The sequence below is a fragment of the Phymastichus coffea genome, unplaced genomic scaffold (genome assembly GCF_024137745.1).
Source record: "Phymastichus coffea isolate CEN01 unplaced genomic scaffold, Cenicafe_Pcof_1.1 PCOF00001, whole genome shotgun sequence".
Classification (NCBI taxonomy): domain Eukaryota; kingdom Metazoa; phylum Arthropoda; class Insecta; order Hymenoptera; family Eulophidae; genus Phymastichus; species Phymastichus coffea.
Genome location: NW_026706812.1, coordinates 14,974,799 through 14,992,041, shown reverse-complemented (window position 1 = coordinate 14,992,041; position 17,243 = coordinate 14,974,799).

Below are 17,243 nucleotides of genomic sequence, written 5' to 3'. Positions count from 1 at the left end.
CGACTGTCTTTTGAGATTCGCAAGGAATAATCTTCATCGACTATCTGGAAAAGGTTAAAACCATTACAGGCGAATATTATTCATCGTTACTGGATCGTTTGAAAACCGAGTTGCTAGAGAAACGTCCACGATTGGCCCACAAAAAAGTCCTCTTCCACCACGACAATGCGCCAGCTCACGCCTCAGCAGTTGTGGCCGCAAAACTGATGGAGATAGGGTTCCAACGATTTTATTCAATCGAGGAGGTGATTGCAGAAACGAATGCCTATTTTACAGACTTGGACAAATCCTATTATTTGGAAGGGATTAACAAACTAGAGCAGCGTTGGATGAAGTGTATAAGCCTAAAAGAAGACTATGTTGAAAAATAAAAAAGATTTATTAGAAAAAATCAAGCAGTTTTTATTTTTGAACGGACTTTTCAAACGACCCTCGTATAAGAGAGTATCAGAGATGGATAGACGCAATAGAGGGAACAGAAAAATGGAAAGAGATAAAAAATAGAGTGAGAAACGCAGTCGTAAAAAAGAAGATAAGGAAAAAAAAAGGATCGAGAAAAGCTGGTGGAGAGAAGAATGTAGGATAAAAATGGCTAGGATGATGGCAGAGTTAAATAAGGTAAGATAAGGGGAAGGAGACAGAGGCAAATACCTAAAAGCAAAGAGAGAACACAGAGAAGAAATAAGAAAAGCGAAAGAAGCTGAGGGGAAAAGAGTGGTAGAAGAAATAAGAAAAGATAAGAAAAGAAGAAAATTCTGGGATAAAGTGAATTCCAATAGGAAGAAAAGATTTGGATTAGATGAAAATATAGGAAAAGATGAATGATTAAAGCACGCCAAGGGACAACTGGGAGAGAAAGAAAAGGAAGAAACAAAGAGGAAGAAATCGAAGACAGCGAAGGAGATTACAACTTAAATACATACAGTGGGTATTGGGATTAGCTAGAAACACGCCAAGTTACTTAATACGATGGGAAACAGGAATACAAGAAATGAAAGAAACAGCATTAGAAAGAGCAATGAGGTATGAAAACAAAAGAAGAGAAGAAAGAGATGGCTCAATAAAAAAAGGAGCATGGAGAGAGCTAAAGAAAAGGGAAAGAAATGAAAAAGATAAAAAGAGTAAGAAGGAGGAGAAAGAGGAAAGGCTAGAAAAAAGTAAAATATATAGAGAGAGGGAAGAGGGAGACGAAATAAGAGAAGAGTTTTGGGAAGATATAAGAGAAGAGCTAAAGAAAAAAGAAAAAAAAGAACTAGAAGAAAAGCTAGAAAAGTCAAGATACATAAACGAGTGAAAAGAACTGAAAGAAAAAATGAAAAAGTACAGATTAAAGGAAATTCAAGGAGAGGGAAGAATAAAAGGCCTACAAATAAGGGAAAGGTTTAGGTTAGGTAATGAAACAAGAGGAAGCAGATATTGGGAAAAAGAAGAAAATAAGAGATGTAGAATGTGTATGAAAGAGGAAGAAAATTGGAAGAACATAGTAGAAAAATGTGAATAAAGTAAAAAGAAAGGAGAAGAATGGGAAAAAATAATAATAGGAAGCAAAGAAAAGATAGCGTGGATGATGGAGCTAAAATGGAAAAGAAGAAGAAACGAAGAGGAGAAAGAAAAAGAAAAACAAGAAGACGAAATTTTAAGACCTTAAGGACAGACGGAAACAGAAGACAGAGACGCAAGACTCGCAGACACATCTACATACACACACATACAGACAATACACGCACATACACGCAAACATACACATACACATGCACACACACACACACAAAACACAAGTACTAGCAACTACACAAGCGAGAGGAAGCAGGTATTGGATGATGGAGCAAAAATGGAAAAGAAGAAGAATAGAAGAAGAGAAAGAAAAAGGAAAACAAGAAGATAAATTATAAGATACTAAAGAAAATAAGTGAGGCTGAGGAAATGAAAGGCAGAGGGAGCAATCAGAAATGAGAAAAAGGTGTCAAAGCCCTAATAAGGAGAAAGACAGATGAAATGATTAGCAAAAGCAAAGGAAAGGCAAAGCTGAAAAGGCAAAAGAAAGTAGCAAAGGAAGAAGTCGAAAAAAAATAAGCAAGAAAGAGAAAAACAGAAGAGCGGAAAAGGTAGATCTCGGAGAGAGAGAGGAAGATAAGATTAATCAACAGAAAAATGGGAAGAAAAGCTGAACAGACAGGCGCAGAAGACAGAGACACAAGAATTGTAAACACACCTACATACGTGCACATATACACAAAACACACACACACACACACACACACACACACACACACACACAAAACACAGACATTATCAACTACACAAACTGGACACGAGACACAAATAATAAAGTAAGAAATGAAAACCAAATGTAACATAAGTTTTAAATAAATATATACATATAATAATGGATGAAACAAAAATTTGATGTATTTTTTCATCTTTTTGGCGTACCAGCTCTGAAAAAAAATTTTTTTTAATTGACAAAAATTTTTTTTCGAAAAAATTAAAAAAAAAATAGTACACTATTCCACTTGCAAAAACAAACATTTTTTCTCCTATATATTTTTTGGAATTTTTAGAATTTACAGAGATAAAAAATGTTTAAAAAATTGTCACATTCCGAAAAAAATGCCCGTGCGCGCGTCGGTTTTGACAAAAATAATTTTTTGTCCAGTGATTCAGATAGAGTTTGATAAAAACTAAAAAATGCTCTAACTCAAATTTTTGTAAGATTTTTTTCCAGATTTGCAAAATTTTCAAAGTTAGCAAAAATTTTAACGAATTTTCAATGTTGAATTATTGCTTGCAAATAATTAAAAAAACAATCGATGGCACCCTTGAGTCAAAGCATTTGAAAGCTCTTAAAAAGATCTTTCAAACATACCCCCGGGCGACTTTGTAAGTTAATTTTTACCAGTGACATTGAACTTTAAAGTTTTTACTAATTTTGCGGTGCGGGCCCAAAGTAGGTGACCGGCAGTGTACCTTTAACCATTGATGTACTATGGCATTTCGGGCCCCGTGTTCGAATACCACAAATAACAATAATTAGGATGAAATAAACATCACTGAAAGAAATTATGCGATTGATTATACATTTTTATAGGAAGTTGAATTAAAGATAATTAATAACTCAAAAGTTATTAATAAATAAAACATCAACAACTTATTTAAATAAAACTAATTTTATGTAATGAATAAGTGGTTACCAAATAGGTGAATCAAATTTGAATTAATTTGAAAGGCTGCGCCAAAATCGAGATATGGTAATTTGTTAATAAATTGAAAAGTAAAAAATTCCATATTTCATACATAATAGCAATTTTTGACATTCTGTTTTGACAAATGGGTTCATTTAATTATAAGCAACAAATATATATAATTTTCTACCACAATTACAGTTTATTAACTCTAGATATCATTATTTATAACTTTAAACCAATACATAAAATAAACCAACAATGTAAAAAAATAATCTATACTCATATGAAATTAAAGCGTCATCAAACATTAATGGAAAATAAGCTCTAATGTAAATATTTAATGTTTTACAGCTCAATTTGTAAAATTATAAAATCAAAAAGAGCGTAAAAAGGGCGTTTAAGTGTAAGAAGTTTCAGCAGGAACAGGTACAAGAAGATGAGCTCGACACACTGGAATCACTCTAGCTCTGGCTATAGTCCAGTAAAGTCGAGCAAACGTTGTGCTTAATAATTCAGGCTAAACACTTGATCGTATTTATAAGATCTCTATGAAGCCGAATATGTACCTAATTTAGTTGAATGTTTTGCTCTCTACTGAAAATCCTCTCCTACCTTCCTATTTTATCTCTTTATGAGTCATTCCTGTGGGCTTTCCGTCCTCACAGGTACTTGATATCATGTTTCAAAATTTCCTTATTTTCTCTATTAGGAGACGCATGATAACCGTGATAGAGATCTCTATAGCGCCAAGAAGCATCTCTGCTTCTCGTCCTAAATAAGTTGATGCTATAGCGAGCTTCTATCCACGGAATTCTCACTCAAACTATCGTAATATTTAGTTTCTGTGAGACCAACGCTTTTCTGATGGATGAATTCTCCTTTTCTCATAATAGTAAAAACATATTTTAACTCAGCTACCTATTCAATCACACGCAAGGTCCAAACCGAAAGAAAAAATTGTACATTCTAATAGAGAACAAAATTACAATGCTACAAGTGGAGTATAACGCTTTCAATTAATTAGTAATAGTTTGAATAAAAAATTTTATTTTTTCAGGGCTGAAAAATAATAATTACCTACAACCACTTTTAAGGGTTCCTTCACAGAAGTGACTTCATAACATTTAGATTAATTTCGATTGCGAAGAATAAAAAATTAAAAAAAATCTGTTTATATTTACATATATAATATTGAAACCGGATAATATCTATTTTAGGGGTAGTTCACCCCGTTTTAAAATGTTTTTTCACAAAATCTCAAGACAGGTCAACTTTATTTTTTAATTTTATTTATAATATAGTTAATTTTAGTTAGATTCAATCAGTTTTGTAAATTTTAAATGAAAATAAATTTAAAAAACTGTTTTTCTTACATAAAAAATAAGGATTTCTACTCCTCAGATTAGAAATGTTCTATGAGTATTTATCTTGAACGACGTTCACTTTGTTGCATCAAAAAATTTGCAATAGTTTTCGAGATATTGCAAAAAAAACGGTTTTTGAGGGTATTCTTCAAAATAATTTTTCACCCCTTAAATGGATGTATGAGCACATATAAAAAATACGTATCGAATATTTTTCAACGTACTACAACATATTACAATTTCAAGAAAATCGGTAAGGTAAACCTGGAGTAGTTTCCTTGTAAGATCTTTACTATTGATCGAGTTGTAAAAAATAACCCGGTAAGGTACTAACTGCGAGATTATCAAGATAAGCACATCATTGTTGTGTTTTACGAACAAGATCTCTAAGAAGCCATGTATCCGGATATGTACCTAATTCAAGTAGACCTCAAGAGGCCTGGAAATCAATTTTATATGAAATGGCTTAGATTCGACAACTCTTATAACAACTGGATCACTAAAGAGTTAAAGCGATGAAAGAAAAAAAATTAATTGTTTTAGGAGAGTTAAGAGCCCTAATCTCCGGTTCTAACAGTGAGATACTACCATTACAAACAACGTCACTATTATTTTCTTTGCAATAAAAAAGAAGATACAAGGAATTTTCCTTTATTAATAAATCTTTCAAATTTGTTGTTGATTTTGAGTTATATAGTTGAGAGGCTTATACTGTCTAATCCATTCTAAAATTGAAAAAGAGTTAAAATTAATAGGAATTTCGATATTTAATAGAATGGGAGAGAAAACTGTATTATGATGTTTACGATGAACTTGTTTGTCCTAGGACATTTTGAAAGTAATCGTGTTATATCCATATTTACACATCTCTTCTCTTTCAATCGTAATAGCCTTTTTCTATGCGTATCTTTGATCTTCTTATTAAAGTATCCCACTGGATATATAGTATTATACTGCTGGAGACGTTCGGGCAGCATAGTCATCATTTCTGACTACTGGCTCCAACTGCTACAATTTCTTTGCAATAAGTCTTCTTTCCATCTATTGTCATCAAATGTTCCTGATCAATAGCTTCCACTCGAGCGGTTGAAGCTTCATCTCCAAGTATAAACGAAGCTTCTTGATCGGTTTAGTAGTATTTTGGTAGATAGCCAGTCAGCTCCCAACTCCTCGATATCGAGCCACTGATTCTGTTTTTCCCTCTCCACCACTATTTTTTATCTTGCTACGACGATGGGCAGCAACTTTCTTTTTGAACTCAGCGGGTAGACAACTCTTATAGTGCCCCAAAGAATTGTATCTCGAGAATCGAGCATTAAGCCACTTTTACCATGGTAATCTGCACCAGCTTTTCATCCCTTTTCGTCCGAATCCTATAGAGTTTGTTACGGATGATAAACTCTCTTTTGATTACTTCTTTCTTCTCCAAGCAGTGTTAATAATCCCCAATTACTATGCTATTCTTTATGGTATACGACTTTATTTCTTTCACCTTTTTAATTAAATCCTAGACTTGCATACTGAGAATATACATGTTACTACGGAGACCGATAAATTCGAGCATAGGCTTACCGGCATACTCATTCTTCATTACTCCAAGAACTTTCTTGTTGATCAACGGAAGGTCATATAGATTGTGTTTATGGTAATCTGACGTGTCACACTTGTCGAAGTTATATTTCATCATGTCATAGACGTCCATTTTATTCAATACGTAGAAGAGGCTATCGATATCGGTGTAGAGTAATTTACATGTGTTACTGAACATTGACGTAAGCCAGGGACTTTGCTTGAAGCTGATCGCTTGATGTACTTTACGCAGCTTAAGTCCATTGGCAAAAGCTTCTATGAGCGCTCAATAGTGGATAACAGAACCGTTTGTTATTTTGCAAATATGAGGCCACCAACATTTGGGTTAATTGAGGTTAACTGAAAAAAAAAATTTAACTAAGCAAAACTTATAAATATTAAACCACAACAATAATATAATTCATTTCGCTATAAATCTAGTTTGGCAACGCATGCACAGTACAGTTGTAGTTCATAATAGGAATGAATGACAGCGAGCAAACGATCACTTTTTGAAAAAAAACTGGTTAACATAACTCAATGACTTAGATTTCAATTTATAATTTTTTGCTTGTAATCATAAATTTTGTCTGTGGTCTTGAAGAGATCTACTAATGTGGTACTTTATAATTTTCAAATACGAACTTAAATTTCGATTAATCTGCTTAAATTTAGTCATACATATGAAAAATTTCGTAAAATCTGTCTATAACCTTACATATAAGTGGTTTTTAATTTTTCAAATGCAATTAATCAGTGTAAAAATTGATAAAATAGAGAATAAATGGATCACAAAAACATACGAAATATTATAAATGATCATTCATAAGGGTAGTATCATTCGAAATTTAAATAAAAAATAATGTTTATTCCATGCATATGAACACTTACAAGTTTGATTAGAAATGATTTTATATTCATACATAATTTTATGTATTAAAGAAAATGGATTTTCATTTCTTTTTGAACAAAGAATTCATAAAAATGAATTTTTTGGATCAAATACATGGTCTAACAGCTTATTGATTACAAATAAAATAAAGTCAGAACTCAAAGTTTGTCCTATCTTCCTTCAACAAATATATTATTCCTTAATTCTTTATCAAAAATCACACTTATTAAAGTAAAAATGTAGGATATCAAATTCAATATCATTTTAAAGCTTTTATCATCACAATAAAAAATCATATTATTAAAGAAACTTTTCAAATCTCGTGCTAAATCTCCATGACAAATCTAAATCGATCAATCAATATCAATAGAGGCTTCACTCTCAAACAAGTTTCTTTTTTAGTAAGGATTGCCAGAATATATTCCTTCCAATTTAATACGCTATGCTACAAAATTATCCCGATAAAATTTTTCATGGATAAATACCATTTTTTAAATGCTTATAACTCCATCAATTTTTATCGTATTGAGTCGATTTTTATTTCATTTAAAGAAAACTGTCTGTACTTTTATGCAAATAATATGTGAAATACGTGCGGGTTAATGCCACATTTCTATGTCTTAATCAGGCCCAGTAACTATGATTTCTTAAAAAACTAGATTAGACGTATATATAATAGTTTGGACGTTTACCTAGATTACTCCAATTTTTTTTTAAATTACACATACTTCATCGCAAAGTGCACTCTTTAACGAGTAATTTAAAAATATCGATTTTCTACGATTTTTTTTGACAAAGTTATGCCATTTTTGAGATAATCCTATGTTTTTCGTAAATACCGCCAACATTAGAATTACTCGATGTAAAGGCGAGGAGGTTGTTGGTCGGTTTTTCTGCCTCATTTTGGCCTTGAAAAGGGCCGATTGTGTGAGCCATTTTTCAAATTAAGAACCCCGCGGTTCGTCACTTTCGTTGTATTTTCTGACTCCAAACTTTATGTGCCTTAGGTATTTAATACCGTGTATTAACCTCGGCGACAGATAACCTCTCTTAAATGTTCTCACATATTAGTGGATACTCTGATAGAATCTAAGGGTATCTCGTGCCAAATTTGGTTTAGAATTCTGTTAAACTCTTAGAGATTATCGGGAGCTCTCTAAGTTATGTAATCGCTTATCTATCATGTCCCATATAAGCTCTATAGGATTGAGGTCTGAACAAATTGGACAATTCTTTAGTAGAAATTCCAAGTTAAATATAATCAACACAGAAATTCGAATCACCTATAAGAAAGAATTCATAAGTCTCATGTATATCAAGTTCTTTGAAAATTAATATGGATATGGTGCGTGAATATTGAATAAATAAAGGATATGGATTTATTTTTATTATAATTTTATCAAGTATAATTAGGCTCGTATTTATCCGGCATAAAAACCCCAGTCATAAGTAGGGAAAAGCCATCTAAATATGAGCAAATACAATCGACAAATTTACAAAGAGTGATGCTACTTATTTATAATTAATAGATTTCGGCAGGCTCGCTTTGCCTGTGAATGGCCATTCAAGTTAAAAACTACTCGCTTACCACACGACGCTAACTGCACCTTGTGCGAGAAGGAAGGTCGTCTCCTAGAGCAGCACAGTGCCAACGTCTTGGTCACGGGCACGGCCCGCACTATGCTGCCCCTAAGAGTAGGGCCGAGTTGCTGCTGTTTGAGCTGCCCAGGGTCGGAGACACCTCAGAGGATATCACGCATATCCTCAGCTAGACCAACGGGTGCCGGTAGCCCTTATTGCGATCGTGGGTTCGACAAGTCACAGGATAAAAAAAAGGGCACGATACTGTGCTCGCACGCAACTGTCATCCACAGAACGTGACGTAAGACCAGGAACTCGCACTCACATTCAACACAGACGTTACCAGTGAAGGCTAGTATGATAAACTATCACAACGACGTAAACAATTGAAAGCAGCCAGTTAACTGAGAGAGCAACTAGGTAACTGAAAGAGAATGCGACGAGGTGCTGAGATAGAGCTACGAGGTGCAAGGATCGAGTTCTCGAGAGCTACTAGCTGCTTCCTCCTTCCTGAAGAAGGATCAGAGAGTTTTCTACAGCATTGGGCCTGTTCGTGGAGCCAATTAGAAAAATGCAAGGTTTATAGTGCCGAATTTCCCTCCAAACGTTTACCTGCGCGACAATTACTGGACGACCATACCCTTTTTTTTGTATCGCGCGCGCACCGCTGGAACTGCCGCACATGTTCATATTCTAGGTTTTCCCCATCCGCAAAAAAAAGAGAAAACATTAAGCGACAAAGGACCGAATCTCCAAATAAACTTTATGTATGGAGCATGTATTATTCTACATTAAGATGAAATAATGGCTCATTTGCCGGTACATTGGAATTACGTAAGGACATAAGACTTCGTCAATGTAACGATCCCCTGTTAGTCCTGAGAATGGGAGAGTCACTAGATCTGATCGATGGTTCATTGATATTCCATCCCATACCATGACGGATCTTTCACTAAATATTCAAGTTAGATTAACGTGATTTACTTCAAAACGTTCTTGTCTACGTCGCCAAATTCGAAAGCTAGCATTATTTTCATAAAGAAAAAGTCGAGATATTTTGTCTATAAAAAACATTTCTCCACTGTCTAGCTGTCCAATTTCGATAATTACGGATGCAGCATAGACGAGCTCGTCGCTGAATTGCTCTTAACATAGACACTGTAGCATGAATTGGCGATCGTAAACATCTTTCGTGAAGGCATCTTAACGTCTGAGCGCTCATTTGTCTGCCTGGTAAAGCATCTTTCCTAATTTGTCACGCAACCTGTATTAGATTGCGTAGAGCTTCATCAACAATATTACCATCTTTTTGATTCGTAGTTATTTTACGTCAGTCTTAGCCAGATCTCCGGTGATAAGAACATCATGCCAACTAAAACCACGTACGATACCGTCATACGATAAATTCCCATTCTTTTGATATTTCACTCGGACTTAGTCCGGTTATTTGTAGCAGGGTAACAATTTGAGCAGATTCAATTGAAAATAGCCGAGGCATGTTGATTAAGAATGTTTTTGTAATTTTCAATTGCTATACTATATATGTATACCGTACACTGAGAAAAAAATCGTAACCTCTTCCGCAAGACGGAGTATTGACGAGGTCGATCTTGTTGTCCTGACAGGATGAAAAATGGCATTAGAAAGAAAGAGAAACACAGCCTGACAAATTCTGTGGGGTTTTCGAGGTTACTGAATAGGAATTCGCATATAAATTTTTTCCATTTTCTTTGGGAAAATCTATAAACCTGGAAAATTAAGAGAAGTTATCCGTCGCCGAGATAACAGTACACGGTATTCAATATCTAAGTTACATAGAGTTTGGAGTCTGCATGAAAATCTTATAAAAGTCTTGATGAAAATTCTGCGAAAGTGACAAATCACAGGGTCCCTAATTTAAGAAATGGCTCACACAAGGCCAAAATGAGGCATAAATCCGATCAACAACCTCCTCGCCATTGCATCAAGTAATTCTAATGTTGGCGGTATTTAGAAAAACACAGAATTATCTCGAAAATGACATAACTTTGTCAAAAAAATTGTAGAAAATCGATATTTTAAAATTAATTGTTAAAGAGTGCATTTTATGATGTAGTACGTGTAATTAAAAAAAAATTAGAGTAATCTATGTAAACGTCCAAATTATCTAGTTTTTTAAGAAATCATAGTTACTGGGCCTGATTAAGACGTAGAAATGTGACATTAAATCGCACGTATTTAACAGATTCTTTGTATGAAAGTACAGACAATTTTCTTTAAATGAAATGAAAATCAACTCTATCCGATGAAAATTGACAGAGTTATAAGCATTCCAAAAATGGCAATTTATCCATGAAAAATTTTGTCTGGATAATTTTATGGCGCAGCATAGTTATTAAAAACTATAATTTCCCTAAATAATAAAGAATTAGTATACTCACCACCACGAATTCTTAAAACATACTGTAAATTTTCCTCTAATTGGTTAATTGACTAGAATAAACATAATAAATGTTTAGAGAAACTGTCGGAAAGCTACTTTAGAAAAAATTTAGCTGCTTTTGATGATAATTTTATAATCTTACATTTAATAATATTCTCATCAATTCAACATGAGCTGAACTCTTTTTTATGCTTATACCAGTTTATATAAATATATAACAGGCTTAAAAAATATCCTTGAGAACTTGTAGAATATACTGTAACCATTTACAAAAAAAATTGTATGAATTAGTCAGTTTGTTGGAAATCAGATACAAATTGTATTAATTTGTCCAATTATCTTACGTATGCTACACTAGGTTTTGGAGATAGTTTCTTAGCCCAAGATATATTTTCATGAATTGTCGATTTTGATTAGATGAAGAAATCATTTAATTCAAAGTCTTGATGAAATTATTGATATAGCATATATTAACAGACTAATTTGTAGAAGATAAGTTTGAACTCATGAAAAATATAATTATTTTGATTATAGGATTCTTGATTGATGCTAAATCGCTTTTTCGTTCAGCAGAATATTCAGAAAGCTGCTCTAGACTAGACAAAGGTTATAATTCAATCTTTATAAATTTATTTCAATCTAATTGGATAGTTATTTTGAATTAATATTTATAACGGGGTGATTATCCTACGAAATGAGAAATTTATTAATGTTGTAGTATAGGTTTAAGAATGAATAAAGTATACACAAATATAACTTCTGTAGGTTTTTATCAAACGTCTAATCTATTCAAGCTCTAGACTTCGACTAACTTTTTCGTTAGAAAAACAATCCACTGCGTCTCTGCGCAACGCTATTCAACTATTTTACAAAAAGACAAAAGAACAATATCGAACATATTAATTTTGTTTAAAGCATAGTTCTAACACTCCCTCCCTTTATCAAAATTAATTCATTGTAACTAATTTTAACACAAACGTCAAACATTTAATAAAAGCATATGAAAGTCGTCTTGATACAAAAACATCAAAGTATCATCTTGAAAATTAATTTGGAGTTGACTGTGATAACGGCTTATCTGTAAAATGAATAACAATTGACAGAAATATCATTAAAATTTGCATCTAATATTCAACGTTGTTCATTTTTGTTTTTTTTTTTTTTTTATTTAATCCAAATTCCATCTAAATAAAATTCAATAAGTTATCCCTTAAATAATTATGTGTATCTTTAGGAAGTGGTTTAGTCATTATATCTGCAATATTTTCTTTTGTCGAAATCCATTTAACCAAGATTTTCCTTCATAACCGATATTTTCCTTCTAAAACGCATGATTTAACAAAATCTCCATGAGTATCAGCCATATGTTTCTTACTTCCAGATTTTTCTCTAGCTTCTAAATTAATTTTGATTGCCTCTAAACTATCGTCAAAAGTTTTTAATTTATGGCTACCTTCCATTTGAGTATATTTATCGGCAGCTTTATTATCACACCAAATAGTAACAGGAAATAAAGTCTTGCCTATCATATCTCTAATAGCTTTATCTAATGAAATAAGTTCTTGACAAGCTTCACTCATGGCTAAATATTCAGTTTCACATGTTGATAATGTTACATATGATTGCTTATGACTTCTCCAAGCTATGGGGTCATTAAACAATCTAATTACGTAACCACTGGTTAAAGTTGAATCATTCCAATCTCTAAAACTTGCATCAGTCATAGCATCAAGTGAATCGGTTTTTCCTCTAAATATTAACCCTGTGTTTAAAGTACCTCTAAAATATCTGAAAATCCTTTTTACATCTATCCAATCATCTTCAGCAGCATTTATTTCTTTTCTAGATAAGTAATTTACTGCAAAAGCAATGTCTGATCTGGTAGCCCCAGCCAGATATAATAAACTACCTATTGCTTCTCCATAGGGTACTTTCGTTTTTGATTGTGACACTTTCTCAATTGAATTTAACTCATTCTTACTAAGTTCTCTGTTTTTAACTTCTAGTAATCATAGGTGTACTCTGTGTTTTGCATTCTTTGATGTTGAATTTCTCTAATATTTTCTCTATGTAATCAGGTTGATTTATTATCATTTTTCTATTCACTCTATCTCTTTCTATTTTCATACCAAAAAATGTCTTTGGTTCACCAAGATCTTTCATTTGGAAAACTTGATTCAATTTTAATTTAATTTCGTTTAATTTATGTTTGTCATTACTAGCTATTAACATATCATCCACGTATAAAGCAAGTATTGCAAATAATCCATCCTTTCTCCACGTAAATAAACAAGGTTCATGCAAATCATTTTCCAAACCTAATTTTAAAGCTTCTTCAGAAAATCTTTTGTTCTATCTTTTTGGGCTAATCTTTAAACCATACAATGATCTATTCAATTTACAAACTTTAAATTTTTTAGTATTTTCATCCACTTCTAAACCTTCGGGAATTTCCATAAATATTTCATCTTCTAAAATTCCATTTAGAAATGCAGTTTTTACATCCATTTGACAAACTTCTAAATCATATTTATTTACTATTGCTAAAACTGATCTAATCACAGATAATCTAGATACAGGAGCATAAGTTTCCTTTAATTCATATTCTTTGCAATCTTTAAAACCTCTAATAACTAATCTAGCTTTAAAGATAGGTTGACCATTATCTCCAGGTTTAATTTTAAACACCCATTTCGAATCCATTATGTTAGCTCTTTTACCATCTTTAGTAACATTGGACCTATCAACAATTGTCCATACATCATTATCTAGCATTGACTTTAATTCCTTATTAACAGCATTTTTCCACTCAAAACTATTTTTGGTCTCTATTGCTTCTTTGTAAGATGTAGGATCTTTATTTAATGTAGCAAAAAATATATATTTCAATTCGAAGATTAGATTTCACTCGAGGGGAGTGTGGACGTGTCTTGGGTGTGAACGTGAGTTTTGGTGAAAAAGTCAAAGAGGAAAAGTGTTTGAGGAGAGATATAGAGGTGAAAAGAGCGTGGAGGTGGAGGAGGAGTGGAGAAGAGAGAGAGAGGCCTGGAGTAGAGCAGGAAAAAGTAGAGAGAAAGGAATAAAGAAAAAAAATAAAAATTGAGGTTAAGAGAGAAAATCAGAAAGCGGGAAAGGCAGGCAGAGAGGAGGGGCGGTAAGAAGTAAAGGCAGAGACAGAAAAGGTAAGACAGGGAATAAATGTGGGATCACGGGTAGTTATAGAGAGTCGAATTAAGGCGTAAGGGATAGGATGGAAAGATTTGTGACAACAGAAAAATTAAGAGATAAAGGTGGAAGGTTGGATAAGAAAGGCCCAGAGGAAGAAAAGAAGAAAAGAGTAAAGGTGGTGAGGGGGAGAGAGAGCGAGGAGGGGCTGAGGGAGAATAATAGAGGAGAAATGAGAGAGGCAAAGAGATGCAAGAGTGAAAGCGAGGGGAGCGAGATGGAAGGAGAGGGGGGAGAAGGATTAGACAACACGATAAGTGGGAAAAAGTAGTAGTGCAGAAGATATAATGGAAAAGATACGGGCAGATATAAGGGATTTAAAAGAGGCATGGGAGGATGAAAGGAAAGAATAGACAGAAATGTTTAAAAAAATAATGGGAAAAATGGAAAGAATGCAGGCAGAGGGGAAAAGAAGAGAAGAAAGGTGGCAGATGGAAATAGGAAAAGTTAGGTAAGAACAAGAGCGAGAGAGAGAGAAGAAAGAAAGAAAGAGACGAAAGAAGAAAAGGAAAAAGCAGAACGTAGAGAAAAGAAACTGCAGGAAAAATGGGGAGAGAGGATGGACTAGTTGGAAGAGGAGTGCGTGAAACTAAAAGAAAGCATAGAAGGAGGAAACAAGAAGCAAAGAGGAATAGAAGTAGGCAATAAGGAAGAATTAGAGCATATGAGAGAAAAAAAGGATAGAGAAAGTAGGATAAACAATATAATAGTGACAGACTTAGAGGGTGAGTTAACATGGGAAAAGAAGGGAGAGGCAGAGGTCTGGTTAAGGGAGGTACTAGAAATGAAAGGAGAGATAGTGAATCTGAGAAGAATAGGAGGAACAGCGGAGAGAGATGATTGGAGAGAAAGAAGAAAAAATATGTGGCAAATTAGATGCGCTTCATGGGAACAAAAAGAAGGAATTATGAAGAAGAAAAAGAATCTGGCACAGAAAAAGATATACATAGATCAGGACTGGACGTGGAAGCAGAGAAGGATAAGAGAGGAAGTAAGAAGGAAAGCGAAAGAAATAAAAAGTAAAGGTAAAGAGGTAAAGATGTGCCATAACGGGGTGAAATCAGAGGAAGAATGGTGGTGGAGCGAGAGAGAGGGAAAAATGGTAGGAAAAGGGGTGGAAGGGTTTCGAAAACAATAGGGATAAAAGAGAGAGAGAGGAGAGAAGGGAGAGAGGGGGGAGAAAGGCAGTAAAAATACTATTCTGGAACGTGGCGGGGGTGAGGAGCATGGAGGAAGACGACTGGGAATATGTTAGGGAATTTGACATAATAGGGCTAACGGAAACCTGGGTGAAGAGGCAAGAGGCAAGAACTAGTGTGGAGAAACAACTGAATGGGTACAGCATAGAGAGGAGGGACTCAAGAAGGGAAGGAAGAAGGGGGAGAGAAATAGGGGGAGGAATAATGGCGGTAAGGGAGAGGAAAGGGATGAATAAGGTTGAATGGAAGAAAGAAAGGACAAGTGAGGTAATAGTAGAAGAAATAAAGATCGGAGGGAAGGAATACATGATAGCATCGGTGTATATGCAACATAGGAAGAAAGAAAACTATGAATACCTAAGTGAAGAGATAGAGGAGAACAGAGGAAAAACAATAATTATAGGAGGAGACTTCAACACAAGAACAGGAAACGAAGGAAGGGAATGGGAGACAGAAGAAAACCTAGAAGAAATTAAGACCAAGGATAAAGTGTTAAACGCAGAGGGAGAAGAAATGATAAAATGGCTAGGAGAAATGGGCTTAGTGATAACGAATGGGAGAAAAGAAGGAGATGAAGAGGGAGAAATAACATATATAGGAGCGAGAGGAATGTCAACGATAGACTATGTAGTAAGTAACGAGGAAGATGATGAGGCGATAAAAAAGGTCCAAATAAAGGAGAGGGTGAAGTCGGACCACTGACCAATAGAGGTGGAATTGGGAGAAGATGAATGGAAAAGAGTGGCAGAAGAAATAAAAACAGATAAGACGAGAAGAAAATTTTGGGATAAAGTGAATGGCAATAGGAAGAAAAGAATTGGATTAGATGAAAATATAGGAAAAGAAGAATGGATAAAGCACTTCAAGGAACAATTGGGAGAGAAAGAACAGGAAGAAAGTAAAGGGGAAGAAACCGAAGACAGCGAAGGAGAGGAAGGTGAAGAAATTAAAGAGAAGTAAAAGAGGAAATAAGAAAAATTAAAAAGAAAAAGGCGACAGGAGAAGATGGTATAGCAAATGAAGCGTGGGTGCAAGGCACGGAAGGCTTGATAAAAGATATGACAAAATGCTTAAAAGGAATATGGAACGGAGAAGGATATCCGGAAGAATGGAGGAAGGGAATAATAGTACCAATATATAAGAAAGGGAGGAAAGAAGAAGTAGGAAACTATAGAGGAATAACGCTGATGGATACGGGATATAAAATATATGCGGAAATACTGAGAAAAAAGTTGGAAAGAGAACTAGCAGCTAAAGAAACGTTAAGTGATACGCAGATGAGATTTAGGAAGAAAAGAGGAACAATGGACGCGATATTTATATTAAAAACAATAATAGGGAAGGAAATAAGGGAAAAAGGAGGAAAACTATTCGTATTCTTTGCAGACATGAAGGCCGCTTTTGATAAAATAAAGAGGAAGAAAATATGGGAAACAATGAAAGAGAAAGGGATAAATAGCAAAATTAGGAAAAGAATAGAAGAAATATACAAGAAAACAGGGAGTAAGGTAAAAGTTGGAGGAGAAATAATTGGGGAGTTTGAGACTTACAAAGGCGTAAGGCAAGGGTGCCCTTTGAGCACCACGCTATTTAATCTTGCCTTCGCCGACCTGGAAGTGAAGATCAAGCAGGTGCAGGAAGGAGGGGTAGTGATAGGAAGGAAGAAAATATGGACATTAGGATACGCAGATGATATAGTGATGATGGCAAAGAGTGAAAGTGGAATGAAAGCAATGCTAAAAAAATTAAAAAGATACCTGGAAGAAAGGTGATTAGAGTTAAATGTAGGAAAATCAAAGATGATGA